Below are 19295 nucleotides of genomic sequence, written 5' to 3'. Positions count from 1 at the left end.
TCCACCATCCCTCCACCATCCCTCTGCGTTTATCTGCACCGGCGTCGGCCCTTCCCACATTCCTTCACACAAAAGACCAACTGAGGAACCACAGGTGGGGGGTGTGTGGGGGGTGTGGGGGGGGCACGGCTCCAGAAAGCTGCTAAGCACTGATAAAGGGTCCCCCAAGATTCCCCACTGAGTGAAACCAACACAACAGAGGCATGGCGCTCAGTCGGGGAGTTTTCATTTCAGTCTGGAGTGCTTATCTTTGATTGACTGCTGCATAAATGCACAGTATTTAAATCACACACACACACACTCATTTAAGAGCATATGAACTCAAAAGCTTGAATTCTTCACTTTGAAAAAAATGGGTAAAGAAATGTGGGAAAACTTCAAAGGGACACTTTGAGAATGAGACTGTATTACTAATCCTCTCAGATTTAAGCATTACTAGAGCAGAACTACCTGCAGTGCACTTTAAACACACTGCTTGCACGAATAAAGAGGAATTCTGGAGCAGGAATCTGGTCAAACGACATACACTTATCAGTTTCCGCTGAACGGCGTTCATACAGACAGCTAAAATTGCCTTCTGCTGGGTCTAACGGCACATAGCGTAACCATAACACTGGGTGGCCTAGTTCTGCTGAGCGGCTGTGCCCCCCAGTGTCCAGCAGATGTCTCCCTCTCCTGCTGCTAGCCAACGTCTCCCCCTTTCACACGCTCCACCTGCACCAAGCCGTCCAGAAAGGGCTCCTTTAAAGCCTTTTGACAAGTGCTACAAATCCCATCCAGCAGCCAGGCGGGTCTGCCGAGCACTAACAGAGCACGCTGCGGCCCGGCGCGGGCCGTCTGACCTTGTGGCTATTGATTAACTGCTTCTCCTGCTGCTCCGCACCGAGAAAGCAAGGATGTCGTGCCTCTTTTAGGTATGACTCTGTTCTCTCTGTGTTTATTTTACACTTTGGTCTCACCTCCGATGACAACATGTGGCACCTTTGCTAGTCAATGAAAAGAAGAGCCCTTTCGGTTCTGGAGGTAAAAAAGCGAGATGGGGGCACAATGGCTGGGCCCGGCGCTGTAACCGAGATGAGAGGTGAGTCTACCTGACAGGCCGACTGGGCTAAAAAGCTCCTCGTTTAGCATTTCCTCACATTTAAAAATCAATTTCCCCCCCATTGATGTTTTTAGAAAAGCATAAAACAAAGGCAATGCTTACACGTCAGATCCAGAGCTGGGAAAAAGTATTTGCACCCATACACATTTCTTCTCTCTTTTTTTTGTGTGTGTCACACGTTAATGCTTGGTCTACATTTAAGTTTTAATATCTGAAAAATATAATGAGGATGAATAGGAAAAGCAGAATTTCAATGGTTTCATTTATCAAAGGAAAGAAAAAGACAACCTGGCCATATGTGGAAAAGCAACTGCGCCCTGAATTGTCCGTGCCACACTTGGCGGCAACAGCTTTCATCTAGAGTTGGGAATGAGTCTACTGCATAACTCTGGAAGAGTTTTGGTCCACTTTTATCTGCAGGATACTTTTAGGATTTTTCTAGCATGAATGGCCGGTTTAAGATAATCTAACGGCATGTCAGGTAAGTGGGGACTTTGACTAGGCCACTCATAAACATTAATTGTGTTGTTTTATTCAGTCGTTTAAAGTTGGACTTGCAGCTGTGCTTTGGATCGCTGCACAACCCCAGCAGGTTTGAGCCCAAGGTCACAAGCTGATGGCCGCATATTTCACTTCAGGGTTTTTAGAGAGCAGAAATCATGTTTCCATCCATTACAGCGAGGTGTCCAGGTCATTAAATAACGAAATAGTGCCAAGACCATCCCATCACCGCCGCCGTGTTTGACTGCCGTTCTGTTGCTGCTCTTCTGAAAAGCGCAACAACAACAACAACGATGTAGACCAACAATGTTCGTCTACAGAAAGGAAAACATCAAGGTGTTTGTTTTTTTTTGGCAAATGTGAGACAGGCTATTGTGTTCTTTGCCAGCAGTGTTTTGGCCTAGGAACACTCCCACAGATGCCATTTTCGCCCCGGTCTGTTTCTAACTTGAGTCACAAATATCATAGTTAACAAAGGCAAGTGAGTCCTGCAGTACTTCAGATGTTCTCTGTGACTTTTTGTGTTCCTGGATGAGTTGCTGATGCTCTCTTGTACTAATTTATGGAAGGACAGCCGTACCTGGGAAAGCCAAACACTGGTCCATAATTTTTCTATTTGTGTATATATCGGCTTACTTTGTGGTTTAGTTGAGTCCCAAATCCTTTGAAATGGTTTTGGTGACTTTGTTTCTCATCTGCTTCTTAAATTTCTTTAGATTAGGGCTTGATTTATTCCTTATGGAGCTATCTCAGCCTACCTCAGGATGTGCCACAGCTTCTATTTAAGTTTATTTTTATTTATTTTTGTTTTGACAGACATTAATCAAGTCTTGGTATGGCTCGAGAAATTTAGTTTTCCCCACAAGATTTGGTTAAATTTCAATAACCTTATTTTTCCCTTTTATAAAAGGAAATCCTAATTTATTTGATATTATCTTTATGTGACAAAGAAGCCAACCAGAAGAAATGTTGTTAAAATTATTATTACCAACAAAACATTTTAAGCAGCATGGTACACGGGTTGCGAAAGAAGGAATACACATTCTGTCGGTAAGCGCACATTACAACCTCCCCTTTAAACAACAGAGGGAGGATGCAGGGAAGGGTAACAAGCCACATGTAACACCAACATCCGCGGAAGCGTCTGTCTCCTCCTCTTGCCTTCTTTCTTTGCCTCCCTCCCTCCCTCTTTTTCTGAGCCCAACAAGCCGGGGAAGCAGCGTGCTGAAACAAAAGCACAGTAATATGAAAGGCACTGGAGTACGGAGGCAGGGGGAGAGCAAGAAGGGCCGGGCTCGACGAGGAAAGGAGACGGAGGGAAACACAAAAGAGAGTGTTGGAATTATGTCGCGGTTACACGTGCGCACGCACCTACTGTATGATCCCTCACAGCCTGAGCGAGTTCTCATTTCACACAAATGACTACCACATTAGTCAGCTGCAAAGTGCTTGGTAAAGGTGATCAATCACCGAGGGTTACACCGAAGCGTCGGTGCTTGAGGTGGTGACAGGCGTCAGTGCTTGCAGGGGTTGGATATCAGTAGTTATCGCACGTGTTGTCATGGCGGTTATTTCTGATGATATTAAAATAATTGCTGTGATGTCCGCCTGTTTTCCTTTTTTGGTTATCCACCGCAGGGGTCCTCTGGGTTTTATTTGTGGTAGGACAATTACTTTTTTAAAGTAAATATCAACAGCAAGCCCCTTTACTAATACTTTCACCCTCTGGAGGCTCTTTGCTTCAAGTCATTTCATCAAATAAACATATCAGCCTGTTTGATTTATGCATCCTTCAGTCTCTGTCAACAGACCATTACAGAGGTTCAAAACTATTTCTATAAGAACCTAATAGCTGTATTTCATGGGATGGGTAAATCCCAAGAGTAGTTAAATCAAGGCGGTGGTTGTTTGTACCTGTAATACTTTACCGGATGGCTTTTATATCTCTCTCAGCAGGTGTAGAAGCAGACTCCTTTTCCTCTCCTCTATCTTTGTCACTTTTTCTCCCTTTTAGCATTTTGTCTCATCTTCTACCCTCCCGTTCTTGTGTCCACTGAACGTGAAATAGTCCCAGAGGAAAATCTAATAAAGATTTTTGCATATATATAAATCAAGCGGAGCACTATGGTGAAAGCAGCAACGCTCCACTTAATGCTCCACTGCCAGAGAGGACACAATGAAATCAGCCCAGTTACCAGCTACACATCCTGCAGACACATGTGAGAGGCATGTTTCAAGGTTTGCCTAATGTAGTGTTGCACCAATACCGATACCAGTATCGGATGGGGCCCCGATCCAGCACTAAAATGGTGGTATTGGTATCGGCGGGTACCAACAAATAGGTCACCGATACCATTTTGATGTTTGTACGTCACATGAATGCAGCCTTCTCTCTCCTGACTAGAATTATACATGTTATATAAGTTCATGAAAGTTGCACTATTTTGGCAGTTGAGAGCGAAAACTCGGGGTTTAAATGAGATTATTCAATTATTAATGTAATTTTACTGTCTTACTGTTGCACTACTATTACACATGTTATAATTTCACGAATGTTGCACTATTTTGGCCTTTGAGAGCCAAAAGTTTATTCAACTATTGCCACCCATTACAGGTAGGCAATAAAAAGTTCTACTACCCTAAGTAGTATGCAGTTCTTCATATATACACACACACATAAATTTCAAACAGATGGTATCAGTATGGTATCGGGGCCAAAAAATGGCATCGGCGCAACACTAGCCTAATGTAGGTACAATTTTAAACCTGTTGACAACACTTGTTAGGTTTAGGGTTGAATGGATTTCAAAAGACTTTCAGAAGAAAATACACTTGCATGGCGTGTTATTTCAAAAAGGAAATGGGTAAATGGTATATTAGGAGGGGGGCTGATGCTCTCTGTTCTGAAGATAAAACAAAATTGCTAGGAAGTTTGGCTTAATATCAACTTCATTAAGGAAAGGAAAAAAACTATCTTTTCTGCTCTCTGATCACAGGAGAACCCCCCGCCCCAACTACCTCTTCCTCTCTGTGCGCTTTATGCTCTTCTTCTCTGCAGCCCTCAGACATCATTAGAGCCACCCGGCATGCGACTTCCCTAACACCACCTTCCATTTTCTGTTCGATCATTTTCCTCTCCTCATCCCTCATATCTCAACCCTCCTGCCACTCTCCCGCCCCCCTCCTCCTTTTACTGCCCTCCTCCTCCTCCTCCTTCTCCTTCTCCTTCCTGGGGCCCCAAGTGGGAGCTGCCATAACAGGAGGTGGAATGGATTCATTTGCTCTAATGTGGTTTGGGCTGCAGCGTGGCACGGCACACACAGAGCGACACTTTATCCCGGCGCACAGGGCTTCTCCTCCTCACTGTCTACAGTTCATGTGTTTTCAAACAGGCCAATCAACACCACTCAGCTGCACTGGCCTCTATCTCTCATTCCCTCCCACGTACACTGCTATAAGTAAGTCTGCAAAAAGCCACCAGCCATCTCTCGCTCGCTCACACACACACATACTATTATCTCTAATGGCAAACTCTCATAGCCAGGCAGTCCCCTTTGCTGCCTTTATTTCCCCGCCACCCAGTCTGCTGCGTCCACAGCTGCTGGTTCTTTATTGTCTCCAAACCTGCTTCCACCGTCGTATCTCTGCCCCTTTGCCTTGTTCCTGCTTATTTTCTTGACTCTGTTAATCCTCTCCACCGCTTAATCTCTCTTGCTCTTCTTTTCCCTCACAGCAAAGCCAACTATTAGTCATATTGCCCCCACTGGGCTTTATAAAACTCAGCCCTCTGCACACCCTCACAACCACTTGGCTCTGTAAAAATGTGAAATGGCTTGTCCCATGGGTGGGGGAAAAAAAAATAAAAAATCCAAGTAGTCCCGTTTGTTTATCCTCTGTTTTAATGTGACAACCACGGGAGCTGCGGGCAGCTATGCGACACCCAACACTGCAATGCAAACAGCTGTGATGTGGGGATACATGAGCTGTCCTGTTTCTGCCTATAAATATGGCACTTCAGTTGTGGACTATTGCAGGTATGCACCGCAAGACCCCCCCCCCCCCCCCCCCCACACACACAAGGGAACTGATGAGTACTTCCACACTGAAAGTGAAGGATCATAAAAGTGAAAGCAGAGAATTTCAGCTGATCCTGCATAAGGTTTTTAAAAAGGATTAAACAATACCACCGCGGCGTTTGTGAGGGGAAAACATGCAATACAATAAATACTTTTAGCTGATGCAAGGTTGCATTAAAAATAACATGCATTATGTTTATAGTTTTAAAACAAACGTGAAAAGATAACGACAGGGTTGACATTTCAACCTGTTATTTTGCATCTTATATTCCCTAATAGCTAGTTTAGCATAGCTAGCATTGCAAAAACGTCCAAAACACTGCCTGCCTGCACAAACAGATGCAGATTGTTCTGTACCAGAAGGAGGTCGCCGAGTCATAAGGACAACTCCAGCAGTTTTGGCTGTGCAAAGTTCGTTCTTCCTGTTATCTGCTGAAAATGTTGCTCTCTCTCACAGCCTGAATGAACCGCAGCCATGACTCAACGTGTCGGGGAAATTAACAGCCTCTAACATTCCTGTGCTCACTTTTGACTTCCTTTTAAAGAACTCACTGGTACAATTAAAATAGTTACGTTCAAGGAGTCCTGGGTCTTTAGTAACATCACCCTCACCACAAAGTGTCGCTGGAGTGACCTAACAGCGCTTCATATGGTAGGTCCTTGATTTGAAGATAAGACTTTTCAGTCTCCGACAACAACTGATGTGTCTGATGTTTACACGCATTTTACAGATGACTGTACTGTTACAGGTTGCCAGTGTCAGCCACTCTGGTTTTCCCAGAATCTGGATCTGAAGTTCCTTTTTGCTTGCAACTTAGTCACTGGATGACTAATATCCCACAAGAAACTTCCAACGCTCTAAACAGAAGCTTCCAAACATGAAGCTTTGACCAAAACGTGCTTAAAATTACCAGAAATGCATACCAGGGGTAAACAAAAGAATTATTTTGTTTGTACCTTTTCAGCCAAACGAACCACTAATAAAAATCTGTATGAATAGACATTAGTTTACACACAAAACCCAAAGGGATTGTACACCAACACAGAACTCCTGTTAATTAAAGAAATTGTTAATTTAAGAAACAGCACTACAATATTATCCGAGCGGCAGAACATATAAATGTCTTAATCTTAAACAGAACCTTTTAAAGTATATATTAACATCTTAAGGGTGGCAAGGTGCTGATTAGACACTTAGAGCTGTCACGTCATATTAAAATTACAAAGAAGCACTCTGGGTAATGCAACTAATGAACACTACAAAAGATTTCATCAGAAAAAAATAATGAGTATATGAAGCATGAACAGTAGCTGCGGATCAGTTGTAGATTGGGTACCATCTTCTACTGGGAGTTTAATCCCAAGCACTGTGAAGCGAGGAAATATCCCTGGGCAGAATACTAACCCCCAATTACTTTGGACGTGTGAGAGTAAAAGGCTCTGCACATATAAATCGCAAACATGTACTATGAGGGCGAGTAAATGCCTCTTTGTCAGAAACCAGATAAAGTAAAAAAAAAAAAAATGCATTATATAAATGGAGCTGCAGGGTTTGCTCTACCTTGAGGAAATCCTGCGCAGCTGCTGTCTCAGATCAGAACAAGATACAATCTCAACTACATAAAATCCAGTGTTGTGGCTTTGTTTGCAGTCTCCTTAAGGTGACCATGGTTTTGCTTTTACGTTCGTCTATGAGCTAACGGGGAGGGTCGGCCTGTTTACCCGTGAGATAGAAAATCAGGTCATCTGCGAGCGGTGAAGAAGCCCGCACATCACATGATGAATGAATGAACTCCTTATTCCGCACAACGTTTCCAGTTGCCGGGGACTATAAATACCAGCTGTGGAAGATTGTATGTCCTGACTGCCACATACAATTTTCCAGTGTCACGGAAGACAAGATTATATCACTCGTGATGCTGGAGACGTGGTCTGCGTGTAAGGAGAGCTCAGGGCCAGAATGCGCGCATTTCAAGTCACCGAACCAGGTTGGCGGAGGACAGCCCACAATCTGCCTTGGTGGGCCTCACAAAGTTTATTACTTCTGCGTTTTTTTTAGGGGGAAAATATAAGAAGAGGTGACGGTATATCAGAGGAGAGGAGCATGATTGACAGGGCAGTGTGACAGGCTCGTGTGAAGCTAACCTTACGGGCCCGGCTCCAGCAGAGCTGTTAGCTCACACGCCGCCTCCTGCGGCCGCCGAACGGGTAAGCTGACAAATTCCACGTCCTTCGGTTTCAGCGCTCGCAAACTGCTGACCCGCACGCAATTAAACAACATCCACCGAGGGGCGAGAGCAACACGCCGGACGCGCCGGACGCGCGGCGGCAAATGAGCGGTCTTCTGCGAGGAGACAGAGTGATGAAGTGTGTGCAGCAAAGAGAAACAGAGAGACAGGGGCAGAGAATGAGACTTACAAAGACCGAGTGTGATTCAATCTGCTCACCAAGCCATGAAATGGTATTGGTGTCATTAGGGAGAGCAAAAATATATCTGTGCCAGCCTGCCCTCCACTCTCCTTGCCTGCGACACTAAAAGCACAAACCTTAAATAGAAAAAAACAGCAATCGCCTCGACCTTTTTGCACTTGCTGGACTAAACATTCGACACCGCAGCTTATTCCCAATTATTAGCAATACTGAACGCCCCCACCACCACACACACACACGCGCACAAAATTATGTCCTTTCTTGGACGTCTGGCAGGAACGAGGTTATTAGATTACCATTCAAGGACGGTTTGCTAAAATACAGCTTATTCATCCTTAACAGCCATGAGAAACAACATGACCTTAAGCTCTCACAAAAACTGATCAACAACCCGCAGCAACTATCTAATCACACCGATAAAGACAGCGAACGCCTGATGACTTTACTCAGGAGTACAAAGCGTGATTAAAAAAGGCAAATCAACATTTATTTTGACGTTTAATTATCGATGAAACAACTTTAAGTGCTTGCATCGGATTATGGACCAATTTTGGTCTTTTTGTATGATTCCTGAGCAAAACAGAAAGACAGAAAACACCTGCAGACCAGATAGTTTAATCATTCTTGCTGAACAATAACATCAGGTCAGCATTTGGACTGTTTAATAAGTAAGTCAATTGCTGATTTGGATCAAACGTATCTTAGGAACAGCACTGAATGCAGGGTTGTTGCAAATGTTTCAGGCAGAAATTTCTGATTTCAGGCAGAAATTTCAGATTTTTCCCGGACACCTGTGTATCCCCGGCTCGGTGCTACCGTATTTACCCGAGTCTCTTTCCTGGAGGTAATAATTGATAGATCTATTGCTGCCATCAATTCTGTATGAGAGTCTGTTTTTCTTTACAAAAGAATTTAATTCTGGGTTTAGCTGTGCCTCTTTCCTGGAAAAGGCCACTGAAGGAGTGTTTTTTTTTTCCAGGAAGTCTGACAGCTAAAACTTTGTGTACTGCAGTGTCGTTGCTTTCCCATAGAAAACAATCAATGCACAGTGCTTCTGTGTGGATTTTCTACCCTCTCCACTCCCAGCTCGTCTTGGTATTTGGCTTTTCTTAGTAAGCCTGGTCCTGCTGAAGGCCTCTTTCTGTTAAAAGGGAGTGATTTCCTTTCTAATGTCCCCACATGCTTGCTCAGGATGAGGGATTGCTGAAAAGTCGCGGGGCTCAATGCAATCAGCTGAGCTTCCTTTTCACCATTTGGCATAATATCATCCAAACTCTGAGTACTACAATGAACGGGATCACATCGAACCAAATGGAATTAGATCTAAATCTGACTATTTTCACCGAACTGTACTGAAATGGATTCGACTGATTTGAGCAGATCTCGGCCCGAAATGAAACCCTTTTATTTAGTTATAAATTGGATGTCTTAAACTGCATTTGGTAATATTTGTTGTGTATTGGTGCGATGAGTTGAATGCCTCTACAAAAAAAGGGTAAAGAAAACAGCTCAAGTTATTCAAAGGTGTCTCTAAATGAAAAAGTTAAAACTTGCTTAACTTTTAAGCCAAGGACCTGACGTGTTTTGACAGGAAAAAAAAAGGGCTCATTCAAGGACACCACAACAAAACTGATATTTAACAGTTCGAGCCCCTTGTTCTCTGTTGCAAAAAAACAGCCAGCAAAACCCGGCGACGCAACCAACACAAACGAAATCACGAAACCCACTGACAGGGTAGCTTTACACAAACAGCAAAATAACCTCCGAGAGACCTTCCCACGCAGGTACATGGGAGAATGCTGCACTCATTCATCTTGCTCTGTTGAGTTTTTGTTCGCCGCTGCGCGAGAGCAAGAGCCTCGGATGGCAAAGACGACAAAACATCTGCTCGCTGCGAAAAAAGGAAACGGCCCTAATGGCGTACACAGAGCCTCCAGATTCATTCACTGAGGGAACAATTCATGTCGGTATTATCTAGCACAGCGAGCGCATAAAACAGCGCTGAAAGGGTAATGTGCTTCGCTGCAGCTTTTACAAAAAAAAAAACAAAAAAAAACACCCTACTGCTGTGTAAGTGTTTATTTGTGAACTTAAATCTGGTCTATCAGTTTATCTTTACGCATGCATGTGTAACGTGATCGCTGACGTGGATTGCAGGTACTGGAGCCGCGAGAGGCTTTAATGTGTCGCCGCTTAGCCGCAATGCACGTTTGCTATTAAATATTCTTCTTCTGGCCGAGCTGGGGGGGGGGGGAGCATCAAGGTGTACGGATGGAAGAAAAGAACAGAAGAAATGACAGCCATGCAACCTATTACACGCAGGAGGAGGTGGGGGTGAGTCAAGCAAGAGAGAGTGAGATAGGGGAGGAATGGCTGCAGAGCGGGAGGGAGATGGCGAGAGGTCATCCTTGGGTAATTTGTTTTGGTCCTCTCAGAGCGCAGACACACGGGGAGCAGGTAAACCAATTACAGTGTGACATGAATCACTAAGACCTACAGGCAGCCACACAGCTGGCCAGCCAGGCAGAACACATGAGCAGGCTTGCCTCTTACCCTAACGGCTGGTCAATCACAAAACGCAGCATCCGTCCCTCCTGTGACCGCGACCGGACATCTGGAAGAAACCGAGCAGCCCCCCCCCCCCCTGACGGCTTTTAAACGTTTCCCTCTGACTTCTGAGGAAAACGTTTTGGCGAATCGCACCAACACAGAATCCACCGTTGGCTTCTTTAGGAATAGTTCGACGGTTTCAGCTCCAGAAAAGTAAACATAATCCGACAGCAATTTTCATAACCGAGTTCCATCTGATGTGTAAACCCAGAATGATAACAATGGCGATGACATGGCTCCTCTGAAGACACACAAGGTTGGATGTCAAATCCCTAATGGATGTTAAAGCCATGCCAAACACTCCAGGCTAAGTATTTACACGACAAAGACTTTAGCAATTAGTTTAATTTCCTTAATCGCCTGACGGCTGCCGTAATGATGTTGTGTCAGGCCTCAGTCATATCAACGCCACCGGCGATATAACAAAAAAACCCAGGAAGGAACCTAAACAAACAACCATTTAGTTCTCGCTCGCTGTGACAGCAACCATAATCCTGTGGCTGATGTAAAACTGACAGCAGCGCCACAAAAGCTCACCCAGATTTAAAAAAAAAAAAAAAAACAGAACGACGCTGAAGAGGAGAGGAGAGGGACTGGACTGGATTAGATGCCGCCTGAACACTTTTGGTGTATTTGCAATGTTCTTGGTAGACTGAGAAGGGGTAAATATTTGATAAAGAGTGTTGGTGTTGGGCTGCGTACGACCAGGAAGCACCTGGTAAAGACCTGGAGACTGAAGAGGAGTCTGTCATACCACCCTGTATTCCCTTTGTAACTGGCTCATAGGCAAGGTTTATATACTTCAGCCAAGTGACAGGGTGAGAAGTCTTGGTCACTGGTAGGACAATCAATTATAAGGCGAGGCTTTAAACCCTAAATAGTGCTAAAAAGTGTCTGCTTTGCTAAAAGCGTCACTGTGGCAAAAGAGCCAAATCATAGTTTCTGGTGGATCTTTGCTATAAAAGCCTCAGGGGGCTGCAGGTTGTAATTTGTATGTGACATCAATTAATAAAGTTGCTGATAAAGATGTCATCTTTGTTAATCATCACTTGGAAACAAACTTCATGCTGGATGGAATGCTCATCAAAGAGAAATTAGTTATTTCACAAATACTGATCAGTCATTGTTGAGAATCCGCACGAATATCTCCAAGCAGTAAAAAACATCACAACTGTCTCTCCTGTAATTACAATACACTCTGTAATCACTATCAGTATAAAGTTATCTTAAAGTTGCATAGCCATGTTATTAGACTTTTTTTTATTTATAGAGAATAAAGGTAGCTCACCCTGGTTGCATTCAACTTTTTTATGAAAGATTATCACGTCCTGCTGCCGCATTAGTTAATTATTTTGCCGGTTTACACTTTGTTTGCTCAATTTGTTAGTAAATAAATAATAATTGAACTTTATTGATCTCATAATGGAAAAAGAGTGGCTGTGGAGTTGAACTCAGAACCTCCGGGACCCAAGCGCAATGCTCTAACCACTGGACCACCGCACCCCCACGTAAAGCCTTCCGTGTTTATTTTTAATAACAGAGGAAGTACAACACTGCACATGCGCAGCAGGGGATAAAACAAGGAAGCAGCTAATGGCTATTAGCATCTCCCAGGGAAACAATGAAGAAAGGTGCCGCCATGCACAGTTTGAGAGGGGATACTGCCGGTGTTTATATCTGCTCGTCGCGCAGTGCTGGGTTCTATTGTTATCCACAAAAAGGATCATCAAAACTATCAGGATGGAGGCTTGGTGTATATAACTTTATTTGATCTTCAAACGGTTTTTGGTCTTTTATTTAGAAGCATATAACGTGGCAATTTCAACAAAATTGGGATAATAATTCTGACAATGTTTAATTTCCACGATACTCATAACACTAAACTTTTATAGCATTAGCTACATCGCCGCGTTGTATTAAGCTAAAGCACTCGCTGATTTACCGTCAGTTTAGCTACTGCTTCCTTTGGTTCAACATCGCTGACCAATGATTGCAGAGAGGTGTAGTTGGAGAAGAACTCCTGACACGTTAAACCTGCCGTCATAACGGCCCTAGAAATTAACAAATGACCTCTGAACTCTTCTCTCTGAACCACTAACTGGTCGTTTTGCATCGCCTGCCCCCGAGAGAAAGCGAAATCAGGATTTCCTCTCTTCTTGTCTCCATCACACCCTTTCCTCCCAGTGTCCCTCTCCCTCAACATTTCTTATATTTTCCTTCCATCTCCATTGTCTTTGCTCCATGTCTTCGCACCAACTTACCCCTCCTCTTCTGACTCCTTGTTCCCTCCCTGCCTCAGTCACTCTCTCTCTCTCTTTCTCTCTCTTCCTCCCACCTCTTCCTTCCCTTTTTTTTTTCCCTCTTCATTCCTCTGGCCCTAAAACCAACCCCTTGGCCGCCCGCTTGAGCTCGCTCAGATGGCTGTTACCATGACAACCCTGTTCTTTCAGCTCTCACAAAATAATGAAGACAATGTGTTTTCCATTTAGATGAGCTTTCTAGTGCAGCGGGGAGATATGGAGTGTCCATCTTGCCTCCTCTTTCTCTGCGGAGGAAATGTAATAAAAAAAAAAGGGGTTTCTAACCTCTGCCTCCCCCGACACTCTTTCGCTTTTGCTTCTTAGCCGTCTCTACAGACCGGCGCACTCACAGGTGAGGGTGCTTGAAGCCTGCTGGGAGCTAAAGTAAGCTCAGTCCTTTTTTTTTTTTTTTTTTTTTTTCACTAAAATGCAGAGACAAGCAACAAATGTTGCCAGTTCATTGTTTCTAATTGGTTTACGAGTAGTTTTAAAAGAGAAGAAAAACTACAAACCAACTTATTTTGGATATACTACAGCGCACTGCTCCAAGCTGTCACATTGTAACTGTAATGATGATCATCATAAACCATGAACATTTCACATAATTTTATTTATTTATTTATTTATTTATTTTGAACAACCTGATGACATTTTCACAAGATAATGCTCCACCGGTGACAACCCGAACTGACGGCATGCTAGATTTATTAACTTGTGGAGCATGTGAAGGGGAGACGCTATTCAAACACTTGTTAGAGCCAATGAGCAACATTTACGCTACTCTTCGTAGATGCAATTCGTTGGAAAACCCACAGGTATGTTCCAGACTGGTGTTCAATATAAACAAGCTGCATTCTTTTAATAGTGCATCACAATGACCTATAATGACAGCCGTGTCATGAAAAAAAAAAAAAAACTTAGCACCGGAAGGTAAAACACAGACTTGGCATCCCAACTCTAATACATAAGTGTTAAATAACATCTGTGTTTTTTGCCAATAAACACCTTTTAGACAAACCATATGAGCGTAAAAGTAGATGTAGATAATCTGCCGAATCAGGAACTGGTTTTCTGGAGCTCACCATCTGCCACACTGCGCATAAATATACACCTTTCCCCCCCCCCGAGAAACGGCATAGAAACATATGAGAGGAACAGGGAGGTGGGAGCAGTATAATATTTGTATGTCAGTGTGTTTACAGTGGAAACAGTGAGTCTGGGACATGTTTTTTTCTTCTTCTTTGGGTCTCTTTTCCAGTGTTTATGGGGAGCGGTGAGGAACAACACTTCCTGAGAGGAAAGCCAGCTTTCCGAGTCCAAACCCCATTCCAAGCTGCTCAGACGGGGAACGCTCTGTCTCCGGTTTGTGCTTTCCACCCATTTGCGACGTAAACACGTGGACGGAGAAACTGGCACGTGGAGGCCTTTTTTTTTAGATAACCCGCGAGCATAAACTAAAGGCAGACAAGCAGACTAATCACTGACAAGTGAGCCTAAACTTCTCAGCTTGGGTAATACCTCCTTTGACAAAGTTGTCGCAGGAACATTAAAAAAAAACTATGGGGACGCGTCATTATAATCTCACTTCCATGACCTCCGCCTACTTTTGCCACAAGCTTTCCCCTCTACGCTCTGTTGACACAGGTGAGATCAAAAATAAAATAGAAAAACAGAGGCTCTTCCCTGTTCCTTGTTTTTTCTCATTGTGTATTCACTCGTAACAGATTACCAAAATGAATTTGTGGTAAAAACACCTCCAGGAAGTGAAAAATCTGTTTCAGCCGCCATTCAGCAAATCAAAACAAGCTAATTGGCTGGTATGTCACAACTCAAAAGCAAAGAATACCTTTAAAAATGCATATGTGAAAGTACTTGAAATATTTGTTGGTTGTTTACTGAATACGCTTGAAAACAAAAGTGTTGGTTGATTCCTTCAAAAGATGAAAAACTATTTATCTTTATCGTTTTTAATCTATGCTGAACATTTGTACAGCCGGTGCCTAAAACTTTTAAATGTTTGCTTGAAAAGTTACTCTGGTGAGCAACTGACTTCAGGCTCTTTTGCAGAAACATGTGTTGTTTCGGTGTCTGGGAGGCTGCAACAATTGTCACCTCTGTGCAGAGAAGTGAAAAATCACTGCCTGTGTTATCTATCATGTTGGCTTAAACATACCTGAGCATCTGCTGCAGTAACATCTTCATATCACCTTCTGTTCCTCGCACTGTTCACTTGCTCGCTGCGATCTACGATTTTTCATGCCCGATCCCCAAAGGGTACACCGATGCTCATGACGGTGCAGGATCAAACACAAGGTGGGGTGGGTTGTACATAACTCACTCCCATATGTATTCAATAAAGGCGGCAGTAGGATGAGCAAGCCGCTTTTATTGGAAGGCCCTAAAATGTTCTAGTCACGCAGCTTCTTCTGTCCATATGGAATGAGGTGGGGGTGGGGGGGGGAAACATCCTCTGCCCCATCTTCCAAAGACACAAGAGTGAAATAGCTACACGCGTACTCAATGTCTGTCTTTGTACTGTCACACTCCCCTCCGCTGCCACCTGGACTGAAGACGACGTCCACACCCCAGCCCAGACAGACCCAAATCCCCACAGATCAAAACACGGCGCTCTATTAAATCCTGTGAAAAGCCTGTTTACTGATCAACCAGGGCGAAGACAAACAGAATGAGAAATGGATGGAGATGTGAGGAGTGGGGTTTTTTTTCTATTGGGTGGGAACACTGGTCGAAATTCAATGAGCGACGTGCACTTTTGGAGAGCACATTGTTGCTAATTTACGACATACACTAGACACGGAAGGAGATAAAGCTGGATGAGAAGCAGAAACAAAATCTTTCACCTGGCAAATCACATCTTGTTAATTACAGAAACTTAGAGCAATTAATGGGTAATATCTGTTTAAAGAGAGTATTTTCTCTGCTTTGATAAAGAATTCAACTATTGTAAACCCCACTACTGCATACACATATTCACATGTGTTTCAACTGGAAAATTCACTTTTACTAATTTTATCTAATTTGTTGATTAATTTCACATCAAACTGCTTGCAAATCATTGAGTATTTTTGAAAGATTCATTCAGAACTAATTATAAAAACCATGATACGATTTTAGAAATGTGCAAAATTTTCCCCTAGTTTTTTGTATAACATTAAAGGTAGAGTTATGATTGAACTATAAATTAATATGAAGCACCTTTGATTAACGTAAACTTAGTAAGATATAAAATCTGGAAACTCAAACTTTCAAACTGCATTTTAATGTTTCCATACTTATCAAAACTTTGAAAACTATAAAGTAAAATTTTACATTTTTTTAGATTTTCTTCTTGAACCTTCTTGTTGGGCCAACTTAAAATGCATTGCATTTGTTTTACTCTTTATGATGCGGATGTTTTATTTAACCTTTGCTACACAGCATATCCACATGTCTGTATCCGAGGGTCTTGGTGTAACATCCTGTCCTGGAGTGGCCATAAAACAAACCCTAACGTGATTTATTCTTTAAATTCACCCAGTAAAGATTCAGAAACATCTGAGAACGATTCACTAACTCTGGTCAGAAGAGTTATATTTCTATTTTACACAAAGCAAAGGCTGCATTTGAAATATATAGGGTATTGTATTACAGACTCTTATTTGGAAACATGTAACAATTGTGACAAAGGGCTCCATGGTGAAAAAAAAAAAGGTCCAGCCCTTGTTGCTGAATGGTATACAATTATACGTTTATTAAATCAAATAATCTGTTATGGACTGGAAAACCTATCCATGGTGAACCCTACCTCTCACACAATAACATCTAAAGATATGCACCAGCATCCCCCGCAGCATTTATTTCATTTTATTTTTTATACTCCTGTAAAAATCTGAGACTTTCAAAATCAGAATCGGCAGGTAAGACTTAAAAGGGAAATCCGAAATCTGCACCCATCATAAAAGCCTGAATAGTTTGTCCCTAATTCCCAGCTAAGATAGGAGCTCAGTCAGTGAAATCACATCTTTCATTCATACTCTGCAGGGCAGAAGAGTTAGCAAATAAAGCGCAGACCAGCAACAGCCAGGTCTTCTGACCTGTCAAAACACCTCGTAATGTTCAGACTGAGCAACGCTTTACATGGCAGAGGTCTACAGTAAGCATTAGAGGGCACCGACCACAGCGTTAGCAGGCTAATTTACAGAGAGGAAAAACACACACACACACAAGAATACCTGAATAAAGAGATCATTGCCATTATTAACCAACGCATAACACCGTTTCTCCTCTTTTTTTCTTTTTAAAAATGCAGCGCCGCCTGAGCTACCACATCATAATAGCCTTGAAAACACTGCAAGGTGAACTCTAAGAGGACTTGACCTGGAGGAAAACAATGAGCGCAATTCAAAAGAGGTAGCAGGAGGGGTAAAGAAAAGGAGGACAAGAGACAGAAAGGAACGATGGCAGGTGGAAGGAGTTTGATTAATGACAGCTTCCCTCTCCAAACCCTACGGTGCTTCCTTCAGGGACCCAGCGGACCTCCCTCAGCGTCCCGCTCTGAAGCCCTCCACGAGATCTCCAATATGGGTCCATCCATCAACGATAGCGCAAGCCACATTAGCCCTCCTGACTCCCTTGTGTTGTAACCCTAATTCTGCCAGAAAGGAGAACCGACCCCCTTATCTCCTCACCTCAAGGAGGACAATGATCACGCCTCAAACGCAGCATGAGAAGTTTTAAATTCAGCTACCTTCAGCTGTTCAGAACAAACAGCTTCCTTTTAAACTTGTTATACAACAATAAGAATCAATGGCTTCCTGTGACCATATAAGGCAAATGGACGACTTATGCGCTCCGTACATACAGTCCCGTTCAGGTTTCTGTTTAGACTGTGCCGTGTCAGGGTGGTTAAACAGAGCATGCTGTCATCAGGTTGTGGCTGCTCTCTTTGATGTGAGTACAAAAGCTCCACAGCGGATGTGAGCTTTCCCCGCGCCTCCACCGCCGCACGTCCCCGCCCCCCCCCCCCCCTTCGGGCTGGCGGCCAATCATCTCCTCCGACCGAGCAACAACTCCACACAAAAACACGCGCACGGAGCCCAGCGTAAGCATCTGGTACGCACAAAATGAATTCTATTTTCTGACAGCAGACAGACGGACCCGCTGGATGGCCGGCGCTAATCTGCCACCTCCCTTCATCCTCCTCCTCCCCTCCCATCGCCACCTATAATCCCTGGAGGGGACGCAGACAGTGAGAAAGACAGAGTTTTAGGACAGTTTGAGGGGGGGGGGAATAAAGCAGAGAGGCAAAGGCAGGGAAATGTGCATGCTGGTGAAAACGGGCTTCATCTCATCCCCGCGCCCGGGATGAAATGTACCGCCCCGACTGGCTGAGTAAAGACTTGCAAGCAACTTCGTTAATGCTGCTCAACACAACGGGAGAGAAATGATGCTTCAATCGCCGTTTTTGGCTGCCCTATTTGAGGTACTCACAGAACACAGTTTATGTAGCGGTGGGATAACAAACTTCACCGTCCAGTGCGCGGTGCGGCAGTGCACCTCTCAATTAAGGCTAGTTAGCAAGGCCCCAAAAGACGCGACGCCAAACACACTCCGGATGAGAGCCATCTTTCTTCCAGTGAAGCAACACTGGCTGGTGATTTAGCCCCGATATCCTGTGGCTTCTTATGTGACCCCTACCACCGCAGTTAGGAAGTAAGGAGACATAAAAAAAAAGTGTATTTTGCACCACAGTATATGTGCTTTGTATTCATTGCGGATAACAGGAGGCCGTCGGAGAGAGAGGGAGGGCCGGCGGCCATTGATTTTGTGTGCTGGCCAGGCTTTTCTCCATTCCAGAGTCTGGTCGATACATACAGCGAGGGCAGGGAGAGCTGGAGTGGTAATACACCGCTCCGGACAATACATACACGCACTGACAAACATCAACAGTCAGCGACAAGTGGACATAAGGGCCACCTGGTAATCACGCCGACCTTATTACCTGCCAACACGTTCCCAAACAGATGCAGGACATACACAAACAGAGGCGAATACCACCGCTTTGCAAACATAAAGGGCTGGGATGGAGGCAAGATGAACAAAGGGATTGAATGAGGATTTTTTTTTTTTTACAGCGAGAGAGGGGGGGGGGGGGCTGTAGCGGCATTAAATCCTTTATCAAGTCGCGAGCAAATCAAACGCTGATTTCCATGAGCCACTGTGCCGGAGGGCAGTACGGACCTCCCTCATTAACCAAGGCACCGCGGACCACATACA

At 43.9% G+C, this 19295-nt stretch overlaps 1 protein-coding gene across 7 annotated transcripts in view; it reads right to left on the bottom strand.

The window, feature by feature from the left end:
- The window catches only part of zmiz1a (zinc finger, MIZ-type containing 1a), a 134439-nt gene that overhangs the window by 43079 nt on the left and 72065 nt on the right, over window positions 1-19295 (bottom strand). The window lies entirely within an intron of this gene.

Source organism: Fundulus heteroclitus, chromosome 22, assembly GCF_011125445.2.
Source record: "Fundulus heteroclitus isolate FHET01 chromosome 22, MU-UCD_Fhet_4.1, whole genome shotgun sequence".
In the NCBI taxonomy this organism is placed as follows: domain Eukaryota; kingdom Metazoa; phylum Chordata; class Actinopteri; order Cyprinodontiformes; family Fundulidae; genus Fundulus; species Fundulus heteroclitus.
The sequence above is the reverse complement of the archived record's forward strand: the minus strand, read 5'-3'. Positions and strand labels throughout refer to the sequence as shown.